We start from the raw sequence: 13,802 nt of genomic DNA on the forward strand, positions 1-13,802 counted from the left end.
CATTTGCTATTCATTTTCTATTCATTGCTAGAAGGTTGGGCTCTACATTTTGTAAAAGTTCATTTTCCTGTTTGAAAAGTTCCCCTGGAATAGCTTAAGGTGCGTTAGCTTATAAAAGATTGTAGATAGTTGTACCAAGGACAAGATTTCTCAATTTGTTGGTTTTTGGAGGCTTAGCTCTGATCGTGGCAACTACCTTTTTCACCTATGTGATGTCTGCTCTCTTTATAAGCTCAAAACGTCCCTGGGTGGGCTTGAACCACCAACCTTTCAGTTAACAGCCGAATGCGCTGACCAATTGCGCCACAGAGACAGGCCTGATAGAAAGTTGGTTAGGCCCGAACTGCAAGCCCCACCCACTTGCATTTGCTATTCATTTTCTATTCATTGCTAGAAGGTTGGGCTCTACATTTTGTAAAAGTTCATTTTCCTGTTTGAAAAGTTCCCCTGGAATAGCTTAAGGTGCGTTAGCTTATAAAAGATTGTAGATAGTTGTACCAAGGACAAGATTTCTCAATTTGTTGGTTTTTGGAGGCTTAGCTCTGATCGTGGCAACTACCTTTTTCACCTATGTGATGTCTGCTCTCTTTATAAGCTCAAAACGTCCCTGGGTGGGCTTGAACCACCAACCTTTCAGTTAACAGCCGAATGCGCTGACCAATTGCGCCACAGAGACAGGCCTGATAGAAAGTTGGTTAGGCCCGAACTGCAAGCCCCACCCACTTGCATTTGCTATTCATTTTCTATTCATTGCTAGAAGGTTGGGCTCTACATTTTGTAAAAGTTCATTTTCCTGTTTGAAAAGTTCCCCTGGAATAGCTTAAGGTGCGTTAGCTTATAAAAGATTGTAGATAGTTGTACCAAGGACAAGATTTCTCAATTTGTTGGTTTTTGGAGGCTTAGCTCTGATCGTGGCAACTACCTTTTTCACCTATGTGATGTCTGCTCTCTTTATAAGCTCAAAACGTCCCTGGGTGGGCTTGAACCACCAACCTTTCAGTTAACAGCCGAATGCGCTGACCAATTGCGCCACAGAGACAGGCCTGATAGAAAGTTGGTTAGGCCCGAACTGCAAGCCCCACCCACTTGCATTTGCTATTCATTTTCTATTCATTGCTAGAAGGTTGGGCTCTACATTTTGTAAAAGTTCATTTTCCTGTTTGAAAAGTTCCCCTGGAATAGCTTAAGGTGCGTTAGCTTTTAGAAGATTGTAGATAATTGTGCCACGGACAAGATTTCTCAATTTGTTGGTTTTTGGAGGCTTAGCTCTGATCGTGGAAACTGCCTTTTTCAAAGTCTGCTCTCTTTAAAAGCTCAAAACGTCCCTGGGTGGGCTTGAACCACCAACCTTTCAGTTAACAGCCGAATGCGCTGACCAATTGCGCCACAGAGACAGGCCTGATAGAAAGTTGGTTAGGCCCGAACTGCAAGCCCCACCCACTTGCATTTGCTATTCATTTTCTATTCATTGCTAGAAGGTTGGGCTCTACATTTTGTAAAAGTTCATTTTCCTGTTTGAAAAGTTCCCCTGGAATAGCTTAAGGTGCGTTAGCTTATAAAAGATTGTAGATAGTTGTACCAAGGACAAGATTTCTGAATTTGTTGGTTTTTGGAGGCTTAGCTCTGATCGTGGCAACTACCTTTTTCACCTATGTGATGTCTGCTCTCTTTATAAGCTCAAAACGTCCCTGGGTGGGCTTGAACCACCAACCTTTCAGTTAACAGCCAAATGCGCTGACCAATTGCGCCACAGAGACAGGCCTGATAGAAAGTTGGTTAGGCCCGAACTGCAAGCCCCACCCACTTGCATTTGCTATTCATTTTCTATTCATTGCTAGAAGGTTGGGCTCTACATTTTGTAAAAGTTCATTTTCCTGTTTGAAAAGTTCCCCTGGAATAGCTTAAGGTGCGTTAGCTTATAAAAGATTGTAGATAGTTGTACCAAGGACAAGATTTCTCAATTTGTTGGTTTTTGGAGGCTTAGCTCTGATCGTGGCAACTACCTTTTTCACCTATGTGATGTCTGCTCTCTTTATAAGCTCAAAACGTCCCTGGGTGGGCTTGAACCACCAACCTTTCAGTTAACAGCCGAACGCGCTGACCAATTGCGCCACAGAGACAGGCCTGATAGAAAGTTGGTTAGGCCCGAACTGCAAGCCCCACCCACTTGCATTTGCTATTCATTTTCTATTCATTGCTAGAAGGTTGGGCTCTAGATTTTGTAAAAGTTCATTTTCCTGTTTGAAAAGTTCCCCTGGAATAGCTTAAGGTGCGTTAGCTTATAAAAGATTGTAGATAGTTGTACCAAGGACAAGATTTCTCAATTTGTTGGTTTTTGGAGGCTTAGCTCTGATCGTGGCAACTACCTTTTTCACCTATGTGATGTCTGCTCTCTTTATAAGCTCAAAACGTCCCTGGGTGGGCTTGAACCACCAACCTTTCAGTTAACAGCCAAATGCGCTGACCAATTGCGCCACAGAGACAGGCCTGATAGAAAGTTGGTTAGGCCCGAACTGCAAGCCCCACCCACTTGCATTTGCTATTCATTTTCTATTCATTGCTAGAAGGTTGGGCTCTACATTTTGTAAAAGTTCATTTTCCTGTTTGAAAAGTTCCCCTGGAATAGCTTAAGGTGCGTTAGCTTATAAAAGATTGTAGATAGTTGTACCAAGGACAAGATTTCTCAATTTGTTGGTTTTTGGAGGCTTAGCTCTGATCGTGGCAACTACCTTTTTCACCTATGTGATGTCTGCTCTCTTTATAAGCTCAAAACGTCCCTGGGTGGGCTTGAACCACCAACCTTTCAGTTAACAGCCGAATGCGCTGACCAATTGCGCCACAGAGACATGCCTGATAGAAAGTTGGTTAGGCCCGAACTGCAAGCCCCACCCACTTGCATTTGCTATTCATTTTCTATTCATTGCTAGAAGGTTGGGCTCTACATTTTGTAAAAGTTCATTTTCCTGTTTGAAAAGTTCCCCTGGAATAGCTTAAGGTGCGTTAGCTTATAAAAGATTGTAGATAGTTGTACCAAGGACAAGATTTCTCAATTTGTTGGTTTTTGGAGGCTTAGCTCTGATCGTGGCAACTACCTTTTTCACCTATGTGATGTCTGCTCTCTTTATAAGCTCAAAACGTCCCTGGGTGGGCTTGAACCACCAACCTTTCAGTTAACAGCCGAATGCGCTGACCAATTGCGCCACAGAGACAGGCCTGATAGAAAGTTGGTTAGGCCCGAACTGCAAGCCCCACCCACTTGCATTTGCTATTCATTTTCTATTCATTGCTAGAAGGTTGGGCTCTACATTTTGTAAAAGTTCATTTTCCTGTTTGAAAAGTTCCCCTGGAATAGCTTAAGGTGCGTTAGCTTATAAAAGATTGTAGATAGTTGTACCAAGGACAAGATTTCTCAATTTGTTGGTTTTTGGAGGCTTAGCTCTGATCGTGGCAACTACCTTTTTCACCTATGTGATGTCTGCTCTCTTTATAAGCTCAAAACGTCCCTGGGTGGGCTTGAACCACCAACCTTTCAGTTAACAGCCGAATACGCTGACCAATTGCGCCACAGAGACAGGCCTGATAGAAAGTTGGTTAGGCCCGAACTGCAAGCCCCACCCACTTGCATTTGCTATTCATTTTCTATTCATTGCTAGAAGGTTGGGCTCTACATTTTGTAAAAGTTCATTTTCCTGTTTGAAAAGTTCCCCTGGAATAGCTTAAGGTGCGTTAGCTTTTAGAAGATTGTAGATAATTGTGCCACGGACAAGATTTCTCAATTTGTTGGTTTTTGGAGGCTTAGCTCTGATCGTGGAAACTGCCTTTTTCAAAGTCTGCTCTCTTTAAAAGCTCAAAACGTCCCTGGGTGGGCTTGAACCACCAACCTTTCAGTTAACAGCCGAACGCGCTGACCAATTGCGCCAAAGCGCCACAGAGACAGGCCTGATAGAAAGTTCGTTAGGCCCGAACTGCAAGCCCCACCCACTTGCATTTGCTATACATTTTCTATTCATTGCTAGAAGGTTGGGCTCTACATTTTGTAAAAGTTCATTTTCCTGTTTGAAAAGTTCCCCTGGAATAGCTTAAGGTGCGTTAGCTTTTAAAAGATTGTAGATAGTTGTACCAAGGACAAGATTTCTCAATTTGTTGGTTTTTGGAGGCTTAGCTCTGATCGTGGCAACTACCTTTTTCACCTATGTGATGTCTGCTCTCTTTATAAGCTCGAAACGTCCCTGGGTGGGCTTGAACCACCAACCTTTCGGTTAACAGCCGAATGCGCTGACCAATTGCGCCACAGAGACAGGCCTGATAGAAAGTTGGTTAGGCCCGAACTGCAAGCCCCACCCACTTGCATTTGCTATACATTTTCTATTCATTGCTAGAAGGTTGGGCTCTACATTTTGTAAAAGCTCATTTTCCTGTTTGAAAAGTTCCCCTGGAATAGCTTAAGGTGCGTTAGCTTATAAAAGATTGTAGATAGTTGTACCAAGGACAAGATTTCTCAATTTGTTGGTTTTTGGAGGCTTAGCTCTGATCGTGGCAACTACCTTTTTCACCTATGTGATGTCTGCTCTCTTTATAAGCTCAAAACGTCCCTGGGTGGGCTTGAACCACCAACCTTTCAGTTAACAGCCGAATGCGCTGACCAATTGCGCCACAGAGACAGGCCTGATAGAAAGTTGGTTCGGCCCGAACTGCAAGCCCCACCCACTTGCATTTGCTATTCATTTTCTATTCATTGCTAGAAGGTTGGGCTCTACATTTTGTAAAAGTTCATTTTCCTGTTTGAAAAGTTCCCCTGGAATAGCTTAAGGTGCGTTAGCTTATAAAAGATTGTAGATAGTTGTACCAAGGACAAGATTTCTCAATTTGTTGGTTTTTGGAGGCTTAGCTCTGATCGTGGCAACTACCTTTTTCACCTATGTGATGTCTGCTCTCTTTATAAGCTCAAAACGTCCCTGGGTGGGCTTGAACCACCAACCTTTCAGTTAACAGCCGAATGCGCTGACCAATTGCGCCACAGAGACAGGCCTGATAGAAAGTTGGTTAGGCCCGAACTGCAAGCCCCACCCACTTGCATTTGCTATTCATTTTCTATTCATTGCTAGAAGGTTGGGCTCTACATTTTGTAAAAGTTCATTTTCCTGTTTGAAAAGTTCCCCTGGAATAGCTTAAGGTGCGTTAGCTTATAAAAGATTGTAGATAGTTGTACCAAGGACAAGATTTCTCAATTTGTTGGTTTTTGGAGGCTTAGCTCTGATCGTGGCAACTACCTTTTTCACCTATGTGATGTCTGCTCTCTTTATAAGCTCAAAACGTCCCTGGGTGGGCTTGAACCACCAACCTTTCAGTTAACAGCCGAATGCGCTGACCAATTGCGCCACAGAGACAGGCCTGATAGAAAGTTGGTTAGGCCCGAACTGCAAGCCCCACCCACTTATATTTGCTATTCATTTTCTATTCATTGCTAGAAGGTTGGGCTCTACATTTTGTAAAAGTTCATTTTCCTGTTTGAAAAGTTCCCCTGGAATAGCTTAAGGTGCGTTAGCTTATAAAAGATTGTAGATAGTTGTACCAAGGACAAGATTTCTCAATTTGTTGGTTTTTGGAGGCTTAGCTCTGATCGTGGCAACTACCTTTTTCACCTATGTGATGTCTGCTCTCTTTATAAGCTCAAAACGTCCCTGGGTGGGCTTGAACCACCAACCTTTCAGTTAACAGCCGAATGCGCTGACCAATTGCGCCACAGAGACAGGCCTGATAGAAAGTTGGTTAGGCCCGAACTGCAAGCCCCACCCACTTGCATTTGCTATTCATTTTCTATTCATTGCTAGAAGGTTGGGCTCTACATTTTGTAAAAGTTCATTTTCCTGTTTGAAAAGTTCCCCTGGAATAGCTTAAGGTGCGTTAGCTTATAAAAGATTGTAGATAGTTGTACCAAGGACAAGATTTCTCAATTTGTTGGTTTTTGGAGGCTCAGCTCTGATCGTGGCAACTACCTTTTTCACCTATGTGATGTCTGCTCTCTTTATAAGCTCAAAACGTCCCTGGGTGGGCTTGAACCACCAACCTTTCAGTTAACAGCCGAATGCGCTGACCAATTGCGCCACAGAGACAGGCCTGATAGAAAGTTGGTTAGGCCCGAACTGCAAGCCCCACCCACTTGCATTTGCTATTCATTTTCTATTCATTGCTAGAAGGTTGGGCTCTACATTTTGTAAAAGTTCATTTTCCTGTTTGAAAAGTTCCCCTGGAATAGCTTAAGGTGCGTTAGCTTTTAGAAGATTGTAGATAATTGTGCCACGGACAAGATTTCTCAATTTGTTGGTTTTTGGAGGCTTAGCTCTGATCGTGGAAACTGCCTTTTTCAAAGTCTGCTCTCTTTAAAAGCTCAAAACGTCCCTGGGTGGGCTTGAACCACCAACCTTTCAGTTAACAGCCGAATGCGCTGACCAATTGCGCCACAGAGACAGGCCTGATAGAAAGTTGGTTAGGCCCGAACTGCAAGCCCCACCCACTTGCATTTGCTATTCATTTTCTATTCATTGCTAGAAGGTTGGGCTCTACATTTTGTAAAAGTTCATTTTCCTGTTTGAAAAGTTCCCCTGGAATAGCTTAAGGTGCGTTAGCTTATAAAAGATTGTAGATAGTTGTACCAAGGACAAGATTTCTCAATTTGTTGGTTTTTGGAGGCTTAGCTCTGATCGTGGCAACTACCTTTTTCACCTATGTGATGTCTGCTCTCTTTATAAGCTCAAAATGTCCCTGGGTGGGCTTGAACCACCAACCTTTCAGTTAACAGCCGAATGCGCTGACCAATTGCGCCACAGAGACAGGCCTGATAGAAAGTTGGTTAGGCCCGAACTGCAAGCCCCACCCACTTGCATTTGCTATTCATTTTCTATTCATTGCTAGAAGGTTGGGCTCTACATTTTGTAAAAGTTCATTTTCCTGTTTGAAAAGTTCCCCTGGAATAGCTTAAGGTGCGTTAGCTTATAAAAGATTGTAGATAGTTGTACCAAGGACAAGATTTCTCAATTTGTTGGTTTTTGGAGGCTTAGCTCTGATCGTGGCAACTACCTTTTTCACCTATGTGATGTCTGCTCTCTTTATAAGCTCAAAACGTCCCTGGGTGGGCTTGAACCACCAACCTTTCAGTTAACAGCCGAATGCGCTGACCAATTGCGCCACAGAGACAGGCCTGATAGAAAGTTGGTTAGGCCCGAACTGCAAGCCCCACCCACTTGCATTTGCTATTCATTTTCTATTCATTGCTAGAAGGTTGGGCTCTACATTTTGTAAAAGTTCATTTTCCTGTTTGAAAAGTTCCCCTGGAATAGCTTAAGGTGCGTTAGCTTTTAGAAGATTGTAGATAATTGTGCCACGGACAAGATTTCTCAATTTGTTGGTTTTTGGAGGCTTAGCTCTGATCGTGGAAACTGCCTTTTTCAAAGTCTGCTCTCTTTAAAAGCTCAAAACGTCCCTGGGTGGGCTTGAACCACCAACCTTTCAGTTAACAGCCGAATGCGCTGACCAATTGCGCCACAGAGACAGGCCTGATAGAAAGTTGGGTAGGCCCGAACTGCAAGCCCCACCCACTTGCATTTGCTATTCATTTTCTATTCATTGCTAGAAGGTTGGGCTCTACATTTTGTAAAAGTTCATTTTCCTGTTTGAAAAGTTCCCCTGGAATAGCTTAAGGTGCGTTAGCTTATAAAAGATTGTAGATAGTTGTACCAAGGACAAGATTTCTCAATTTGTTGGTTTTTGGAGGCTTAGCTCTGATCGTGGCAACTACCTTTTTCACCTATGTGATGTCTGCTCTCTTTATAAGCTCAAAACGTCCCTGGGTGGGCTTGAACCACCAACCTTTCAGTTAACAGCCGAATGCGCTGACCAATTGCGCCACAGAGACAGGCCTGATAGAAAGTTGGTTAGGCCCGAACTGCAAGCCCCACCCACTTGCATTTGCTATTCATTTTCTATTCATTGCTAGAAGGTTGGGCTCTACATTTTGTAAAAGTTAATTTTCCTGTTTGAAAAGTTCCCCTGGAATAGCTTAAGGTGCGTTAGCTTATAAAAGATTGTAGATAGTTGTACCAAGGACAAGATTTCTCAATTTGTTGGTTTTTGGAGGCTTAGCTCTGATCGTGGCAACTACCTTTTTCACCTATGTGATGTCTGCTCTCTTTATAAGCTCAAAACGTCCCTGGGTGGGCTTGAACCACCAACCTTTCAGTTAACAGCCGAATGCGCTGACCAATTGCGCCACAGAGACAGGCCTGATAGAAAGTTGGTTAGGCCCGAACTGCAAGCCCCACCCACTTGCATTTGCTATTCATTTTCTATTCATTGCTAGAAGGTTGGGCTCTACATTTTGTAAAAGTTCATTTTCCTGTTTGAAAAGTTCCCCTGGAATAGCTTAAGGTGCGTTAGCTTTTAGAAGATTGTAGATAATTGTGCCACGGACAAGATTTCTCAATTTGTTGGTTTTTGGAGGCTTAGCTCTGATCGTGGAAACTGCCTTTTTCAAAGTCTGCTCTCTTTAAAAGCTCAAAACGTCCCTGGGTGGGCTTGAACCACCAACCTTTCAGTTAACAGCCGAATGCGCTGACCAATTGCGCCACAGAGACAGGCCTGATAGAAAGTTGGTTAGGCCCGAACTGCAAGCCCCACCCACTTGCATTTGCTATTCATTTTCTATTCATTGCTAGAAGGTTGGGCTCTACATTTTGTAAAAGTTCATTTTCCTGTTTGAAAAGTTCCCCTGGAATAGCTTAAGGTGCGTTAGCTTATAAAAGATTGTAGATAGTTGTACCAAGGACAAGATTTCTCAATTTGTTGGTTTTTGGAGGCTTAGCTCTGATCGTGGCAACTACCTTTTTCACCTATGTGATGTCTGCTCTCTTTATAAGCTCAAAACGTCCCTGGGTGGGCTTGAACCACCAACCTTTCAGTTAACAGCCGAATGCGCTGACCAATTGCGCCACAGAGACAGGCCTGATAGAAAGTTGGTTAGGCCCGAACTGCAAGCCCCACCCACTTGCATTTGCTATTCATTTTCTATTCATTGCTAGAAGGTTGGGCTCTACATTTTGTAAAAGTTCATTTTCCTGTTTGAAAAGTTCCCCTGGAATAGCTTAAGGTGCGTTAGCTTATAAAAGATTGTAGATAGTTGTACCAAGGACAAGATTTCTCAATTTGTTGGTTTTTGGAGGCTTAGCTCTGATCGTGGAAACTGCCTTTTTCAAAGTCTGCTCTCTTTAAAAGCTCAAAACGTCCCTGGGTGGGCTTGAACCACCAACCTTTCAGTTAACAGCCGAATGCGCTGACCAATTGCGCCACAGAGACAGGCCTGATAGAAAGTTGGTTAGGCCCGAACTGCAAGCCCCACCCACTTGCATTTGCTATTCATTTTCTATTCATTGCTAGAAGGTTGGGCTCTACATTTTGTAAAAGTTCATTTTCCTGTTTGAAAAGTTCCCCTGGAATAGCTTAAGGTGCGTTAGCTTATAAAAGATTGTAGATAGTTGTACCAAGGACAAGATTTCTCAATTTGTTGGTTTTTGGAGGCTTAGCTCTGATCGTGGCAACTACCTTTTTCACCTATGTGATGTCTGCTCTCTTTATAAGCTCAAAACGTCCCTGGGTGGGCTTGAACCACCAACCTTTCAGTTAACAGCCGAATGCGCTGACCAATTGCGCCACAGAGACAGGCCTGATAGAAAGTTGGTTAGGCCCGAACTGCAAGCCCCACCCACTTGCATTTGCTATTCATTTTCTATTCATTGCTAGAAGGTTGGGCTCTACATTTTGTAAAAGTTCATTTTCCTGTTTGAAAAGTTCCCCTGGAATAGCTTAAGGTGCGTTAGCTTTTAGAAGATTGTAGATAATTGTGCCACGGACAAGATTTCTCAATTTGTTGGTTTTTGGAGGCTTAGCTCTGATCGTGGAAACTGCCTTTTTCAAAGTCTGCTCTCTTTAAAAGCTCAAAACGTCCCTGGGTGGGCTTGAACCACCAACCTTTCAGTTAACAGCCGAATGCGCTGACCAATTGCGCCACAGAGACAGGCCTGATAGAAAGTTGGGTAGGCCCGAACTGCAAGCCCCACCCACTTGCATTTGCTATTCATTTTCTATTCATTGCTAGAAGGTTGGGCTCTACATTTTGTAAAAGTTCATTTTCCTGTTTGAAAAGTTCCCCTGGAATAGCTTAAGGTGCGTTAGCTTATAAAAGATTGTAGATAGTTGTACCAAGGACAAGATTTCTCAATTTGTTGGTTTTTGGAGGCTTAGCTCTGATCGTGGAAACTGCCTTTTTCAAAGTCTGCTCTCTTTAAAAGCTCAAAACGTCCCTGGGTGGGCTTGAACCACCAACCTTTCAGTTAACAGCCGAATGCGCTGACCAATTGCGCCACAGAGACAGGCCTGATAGAAAGTTGGTTAGGCCCGAACTGCAAGCCCCACCCACTTGCATTTGCTATTCATTTTCTATTCATTGCTAGAAGGTTGGGCTCTACATTTTGTAAAAGTTCATTTTCCTGTTTGAAAAGTTCCCCTGGAATAGCTTAAGGTGCGTTAGCTTATAAAAGATTGTAGATAGTTGTACCAAGGACAAGATTTCTCAATTTGTTGGTTTTTGGAGGCTTAGCTCTGATCGTGGCAACTACCTTTTTCACCTATGTGATGTCTGCTCTCTTTATAAGCTCAAAACGTCCCTGGGTGGGCTTGAACCACCAACCTTTCAGTTAACAGCCGAATGCGCTGACCAATTGCGCCACAGAGACAGGCCTGATAGAAAGTTGGTTAGGCCCGAACTGCAAGCCCCACCCACTTGCATTTGCTATTCATTTTCTATTCATTGCTAGAAGGTTGGGCTCTACATTTTGTAAAAGTTCATTTTCCTGTTTGAAAAGTTCCCCTGGAATAGCTTAAGGTGCGTTAGCTTTTAGAAGATTGTAGATAATTGTGCCACGGACAAGATTTCTCAATTTGTTGGTTTTTGGAGGCTTAGCTCTGATCGTGGAAACTGCCTTTTTCAAAGTCTGCTCTCTTTAAAAGCTCAAAACGTCCCTGGGTGGGCTTGAACCACCAACCTTTCAGTTAACAGCCGAATGCGCTGACCAATTGCGCCACAGAGACAGGCCTGATAGAAAGTTGGGTAGGCCCGAACTGCAAGCCCCACCCACTTGCATTTGCTATTCATTTTCTATTCATTGCTAGAAGGTTGGGCTCTACATTTTGTAAAAGTTCATTTTCCTGTTTGAAAAGTTCCCCTGGAATAGCTTAAGGTGCGTTAGCTTATAAAAGATTGTAGATAGTTGTACCAAGGACAAGATTTCTCAATTTGTTGGTTTTTGGAGGCTTAGCTCTGATCGTGGAAACTGCCTTTTTCAAAGTCTGCTCTCTTTAAAAGCTCAAAACGTCCCTGGGTGGGCTTGAACCACCAACCTTTCAGTTAACAGCCGAATGCGCTGACCAATTGCGCCACAGAGACAGGCCTGATAGAAAGTTGGTTAGGCCCGAACTGCAAGCCCCACCCACTTGCATTTGCTATTCATTTTCTATTCATTGCTAGAAGGTTGGGCTCTACATTTTGTAAAAGTTCATTTTCCTGTTTGAAAAGTTCCCCTGGAATAGCTTAAGGTGCGTTAGCTTATAAAAGATTGTAGATAGTTGTACCAAGGACAAGATTTCTCAATTTGTTGGTTTTTGGAGGCTTAGCTCTGATCGTGGCAACTACCTTTTTCACCTATGTGATGTCTGCTCTCTTTATAAGCTCAAAACGTCCCTGGGTGGGCTTGAACCACCAACCTTTCAGTTAACAGCCGAATGCGCTGACCAATTGCGCCACAGAGACAGGCCTGATAGAAAGTTGGTTAGGCCCGAACTGCAAGCCCCACCCACTTATATTTGCTATTCATTTTCTATTCATTGCTAGAAGGTTGGGCTCTACATTTTGTAAAAGTTCATTTTCCTGTTTGAAAAGTTCCCCTGGAATAGCTTAAGGTGCGTTAGCTTATAAAAGATTGTAGATAGTTGTACCAAGGACAAGATTTCTCAATTTGTTGGTTTTTGGAGGCTTAGCTCTGATCGTGGCAACTACCTTTTTCACCTATGTGATGTCTGCTCTCTTTATAAGCTCAAAACGTCCCTGGGTGGGCTTGAACCACCAACCTTTCAGTTAACAGCCGAATGCGCTGACCAATTGCGCCACAGAGACAGGCCTGATAGAAAGTTGGTTAGGCCCGAACTGCAAGCCCCACCCACTTGCATTTGCTATTCATTTTCTATTCATTGCTAGAAGGTTGGGCTCTACATTTTGTAAAAGTTCATTTTCCTGTTTGAAAAGTTCCCCTGGAATAGCTTAAGGTGCGTTAGCTTATAAAAGATTGTAGATAGTTGTACCAAGGACAAGATTTCTCAATTTGTTGGTTTTTGGAGGCTCAGCTCTGATCGTGGCAACTACCTTTTTCACCTATGTGATGTCTGCTCTCTTTATAAGCTCAAAACGTCCCTGGGTGGGCTTGAACCACCAACCTTTCAGTTAACAGCCGAATGCGCTGACCAATTGCGCCACAGAGACAGGCCTGATAGAAAGTTGGTTAGGCCCGAACTGCAAGCCCCACCCACTTGCATTTGCTATTCATTTTCTATTCATTGCTAGAAGGTTGGGCTCTACATTTTGTAAAAGTTCATTTTCCTGTTTGAAAAGTTCCCCTGGAATAGCTTAAGGTGCGTTAGCTTTTAGAAGATTGTAGATAATTGTGCCACGGACAAGATTTCTCAATTTGTTGGTTTTTGGAGGCTTAGCTCTGATCGTGGAAACTGCCTTTTTCAAAGTCTGCTCTCTTTAAAAGCTCAAAACGTCCCTGGGTGGGCTTGAACCACCAACCTTTCAGTTAACAGCCGAATGCGCTGACCAATTGCGCCACAGAGACAGGCCTGATAGAAAGTTGGTTAGGCCCGAACTGCAAGCCCCACCCACTTGCATTTGCTATTCATTTTCTATTCATTGCTAGAAGGTTGGGCTCTACATTTTGTAAAAGTTCATTTTCCTGTTTGAAAAGTTCCCCTGGAATAGCTTAAGGTGCGTTAGCTTATAAAAGATTGTAGATAGTTGTACCAAGGACAAGATTTCTCAATTTGTTGGTTTTTGGAGGCTTAGCTCTGATCGTGGCAACTACCTTTTTCACCTATGTGATGTCTGCTCTCTTTATAAGCTCAAAATGTCCCTGGGTGGGCTTGAACCACCAACCTTTCAGTTAACAGCCGAATGCGCTGACCAATTGCGCCACAGAGACAGGCCTGATAGAAAGTTGGTTAGGCCCGAACTGCAAGCCCCACCCACTTGCATTTGCTATTCATTTTCTATTCATTGCTAGAAGGTTGGGCTCTACATTTTGTAAAAGTTCATTTTCCTGTTTGAAAAGTTCCCCTGGAATAGCTTAAGGTGCGTTAGCTTATAAAAGATTGTAGATAGTTGTACCAAGGACAAGATTTCTCAATTTGTTGGTTTTTGGAGGCTTAGCTCTGATCGTGGCAACTACCTTTTTCACCTATGTGATGTCTGCTCTCTTTATAAGCTCAAAACGTCCCTGGGTGGGCTTGAACCACCAACCTTTCAGTTAACAGCCGAATGCGCTGACCAATTGCGCCACAGAGACAGGCCTGATAGAAAGTTGGTTAGGCCCGAACTGCAAGCCCCACCCACTTGCATTTGCTATTCATTTTCTATTCATTGCTAGAAGGTTGGGCTCTACATTTTGTAAAAGTTCATTTTCCTGTTTGAAAAGTTCCCCTGG

The 13,802-nt window shown here is 43.3% G+C and overlaps 34 non-coding genes across 34 annotated transcripts; all 34 read right to left on the minus strand.

Moving 5' to 3' along the window:
• Positions 1-239: 239 nt before the first annotated feature.
• trnan-guu (transfer RNA asparagine (anticodon GUU)) lies at positions 240-313 on the minus strand. The gene has a single exon. It is a non-coding gene; the product is annotated as a tRNA-Asn (tRNA).
• Positions 314-602: 289 nt separating this feature from the next.
• trnan-guu (transfer RNA asparagine (anticodon GUU)) lies at positions 603-676 on the minus strand. Its single transcript has one exon. It is a non-coding gene; the product is annotated as a tRNA-Asn (tRNA).
• A 289-nt stretch (positions 677-965) lies between these two features.
• Positions 966-1,039, minus strand: trnan-guu (transfer RNA asparagine (anticodon GUU)). Its single transcript has one exon. It is a non-coding gene; the product is annotated as a tRNA-Asn (tRNA).
• Positions 1,040-1,320: 281 nt separating this feature from the next.
• trnan-guu (transfer RNA asparagine (anticodon GUU)) lies at positions 1,321-1,394 on the minus strand. Its single transcript has one exon. It is a non-coding gene; the product is annotated as a tRNA-Asn (tRNA).
• A 652-nt stretch (positions 1,395-2,046) lies between these two features.
• Positions 2,047-2,120, minus strand: trnan-guu (transfer RNA asparagine (anticodon GUU)). Its single transcript has one exon. It is a non-coding gene; the product is annotated as a tRNA-Asn (tRNA).
• A 652-nt stretch (positions 2,121-2,772) lies between these two features.
• trnan-guu (transfer RNA asparagine (anticodon GUU)) lies at positions 2,773-2,846 on the minus strand. The gene has a single exon. It is a non-coding gene; the product is annotated as a tRNA-Asn (tRNA).
• Positions 2,847-3,135: 289 nt separating this feature from the next.
• On the minus strand, positions 3,136-3,209 carry trnan-guu (transfer RNA asparagine (anticodon GUU)). Its single transcript has one exon. It is a non-coding gene; the product is annotated as a tRNA-Asn (tRNA).
• A 1,015-nt stretch (positions 3,210-4,224) lies between these two features.
• On the minus strand, positions 4,225-4,298 carry trnan-guu (transfer RNA asparagine (anticodon GUU)). The gene has a single exon. It is a non-coding gene; the product is annotated as a tRNA-Asn (tRNA).
• Positions 4,299-4,587: 289 nt separating this feature from the next.
• trnan-guu (transfer RNA asparagine (anticodon GUU)) lies at positions 4,588-4,661 on the minus strand. Its single transcript has one exon. It is a non-coding gene; the product is annotated as a tRNA-Asn (tRNA).
• A 289-nt stretch (positions 4,662-4,950) lies between these two features.
• Positions 4,951-5,024, minus strand: trnan-guu (transfer RNA asparagine (anticodon GUU)). The gene has a single exon. It is a non-coding gene; the product is annotated as a tRNA-Asn (tRNA).
• Positions 5,025-5,313: 289 nt separating this feature from the next.
• On the minus strand, positions 5,314-5,387 carry trnan-guu (transfer RNA asparagine (anticodon GUU)). The gene has a single exon. It is a non-coding gene; the product is annotated as a tRNA-Asn (tRNA).
• Positions 5,388-5,676: 289 nt separating this feature from the next.
• trnan-guu (transfer RNA asparagine (anticodon GUU)) lies at positions 5,677-5,750 on the minus strand. Its single transcript has one exon. It is a non-coding gene; the product is annotated as a tRNA-Asn (tRNA).
• Positions 5,751-6,039: 289 nt separating this feature from the next.
• trnan-guu (transfer RNA asparagine (anticodon GUU)) lies at positions 6,040-6,113 on the minus strand. Its single transcript has one exon. It is a non-coding gene; the product is annotated as a tRNA-Asn (tRNA).
• A 281-nt stretch (positions 6,114-6,394) lies between these two features.
• On the minus strand, positions 6,395-6,468 carry trnan-guu (transfer RNA asparagine (anticodon GUU)). Its single transcript has one exon. It is a non-coding gene; the product is annotated as a tRNA-Asn (tRNA).
• Positions 6,469-6,757: 289 nt separating this feature from the next.
• trnan-guu (transfer RNA asparagine (anticodon GUU)) lies at positions 6,758-6,831 on the minus strand. Its single transcript has one exon. It is a non-coding gene; the product is annotated as a tRNA-Asn (tRNA).
• A 289-nt stretch (positions 6,832-7,120) lies between these two features.
• trnan-guu (transfer RNA asparagine (anticodon GUU)) lies at positions 7,121-7,194 on the minus strand. Its single transcript has one exon. It is a non-coding gene; the product is annotated as a tRNA-Asn (tRNA).
• Positions 7,195-7,475: 281 nt separating this feature from the next.
• Positions 7,476-7,549, minus strand: trnan-guu (transfer RNA asparagine (anticodon GUU)). Its single transcript has one exon. It is a non-coding gene; the product is annotated as a tRNA-Asn (tRNA).
• Positions 7,550-7,838: 289 nt separating this feature from the next.
• On the minus strand, positions 7,839-7,912 carry trnan-guu (transfer RNA asparagine (anticodon GUU)). Its single transcript has one exon. It is a non-coding gene; the product is annotated as a tRNA-Asn (tRNA).
• Positions 7,913-8,201: 289 nt separating this feature from the next.
• On the minus strand, positions 8,202-8,275 carry trnan-guu (transfer RNA asparagine (anticodon GUU)). The gene has a single exon. It is a non-coding gene; the product is annotated as a tRNA-Asn (tRNA).
• Positions 8,276-8,556: 281 nt separating this feature from the next.
• trnan-guu (transfer RNA asparagine (anticodon GUU)) lies at positions 8,557-8,630 on the minus strand. The gene has a single exon. It is a non-coding gene; the product is annotated as a tRNA-Asn (tRNA).
• Positions 8,631-8,919: 289 nt separating this feature from the next.
• trnan-guu (transfer RNA asparagine (anticodon GUU)) lies at positions 8,920-8,993 on the minus strand. Its single transcript has one exon. It is a non-coding gene; the product is annotated as a tRNA-Asn (tRNA).
• Positions 8,994-9,274: 281 nt separating this feature from the next.
• Positions 9,275-9,348, minus strand: trnan-guu (transfer RNA asparagine (anticodon GUU)). The gene has a single exon. It is a non-coding gene; the product is annotated as a tRNA-Asn (tRNA).
• A 289-nt stretch (positions 9,349-9,637) lies between these two features.
• Positions 9,638-9,711, minus strand: trnan-guu (transfer RNA asparagine (anticodon GUU)). Its single transcript has one exon. It is a non-coding gene; the product is annotated as a tRNA-Asn (tRNA).
• Positions 9,712-9,992: 281 nt separating this feature from the next.
• On the minus strand, positions 9,993-10,066 carry trnan-guu (transfer RNA asparagine (anticodon GUU)). The gene has a single exon. It is a non-coding gene; the product is annotated as a tRNA-Asn (tRNA).
• Positions 10,067-10,347: 281 nt separating this feature from the next.
• On the minus strand, positions 10,348-10,421 carry trnan-guu (transfer RNA asparagine (anticodon GUU)). The gene has a single exon. It is a non-coding gene; the product is annotated as a tRNA-Asn (tRNA).
• A 289-nt stretch (positions 10,422-10,710) lies between these two features.
• trnan-guu (transfer RNA asparagine (anticodon GUU)) lies at positions 10,711-10,784 on the minus strand. Its single transcript has one exon. It is a non-coding gene; the product is annotated as a tRNA-Asn (tRNA).
• A 281-nt stretch (positions 10,785-11,065) lies between these two features.
• On the minus strand, positions 11,066-11,139 carry trnan-guu (transfer RNA asparagine (anticodon GUU)). Its single transcript has one exon. It is a non-coding gene; the product is annotated as a tRNA-Asn (tRNA).
• Positions 11,140-11,420: 281 nt separating this feature from the next.
• Positions 11,421-11,494, minus strand: trnan-guu (transfer RNA asparagine (anticodon GUU)). The gene has a single exon. It is a non-coding gene; the product is annotated as a tRNA-Asn (tRNA).
• A 289-nt stretch (positions 11,495-11,783) lies between these two features.
• On the minus strand, positions 11,784-11,857 carry trnan-guu (transfer RNA asparagine (anticodon GUU)). The gene has a single exon. It is a non-coding gene; the product is annotated as a tRNA-Asn (tRNA).
• A 289-nt stretch (positions 11,858-12,146) lies between these two features.
• On the minus strand, positions 12,147-12,220 carry trnan-guu (transfer RNA asparagine (anticodon GUU)). Its single transcript has one exon. It is a non-coding gene; the product is annotated as a tRNA-Asn (tRNA).
• Positions 12,221-12,509: 289 nt separating this feature from the next.
• Positions 12,510-12,583, minus strand: trnan-guu (transfer RNA asparagine (anticodon GUU)). The gene has a single exon. It is a non-coding gene; the product is annotated as a tRNA-Asn (tRNA).
• Positions 12,584-12,864: 281 nt separating this feature from the next.
• trnan-guu (transfer RNA asparagine (anticodon GUU)) lies at positions 12,865-12,938 on the minus strand. The gene has a single exon. It is a non-coding gene; the product is annotated as a tRNA-Asn (tRNA).
• A 289-nt stretch (positions 12,939-13,227) lies between these two features.
• On the minus strand, positions 13,228-13,301 carry trnan-guu (transfer RNA asparagine (anticodon GUU)). The gene has a single exon. It is a non-coding gene; the product is annotated as a tRNA-Asn (tRNA).
• Positions 13,302-13,590: 289 nt separating this feature from the next.
• On the minus strand, positions 13,591-13,664 carry trnan-guu (transfer RNA asparagine (anticodon GUU)). The gene has a single exon. It is a non-coding gene; the product is annotated as a tRNA-Asn (tRNA).
• Positions 13,665-13,802: the final 138 nt, after the last annotated feature.

This window comes from Anarhichas minor, unplaced genomic scaffold (assembly GCF_050575085.1).
Source record: "Anarhichas minor isolate MPS153535 unplaced genomic scaffold, ASM5057508v1 ptg000016l, whole genome shotgun sequence".
NCBI classification, from domain to species: Eukaryota; Metazoa; Chordata; class Actinopteri; order Perciformes; family Anarhichadidae; genus Anarhichas; species Anarhichas minor.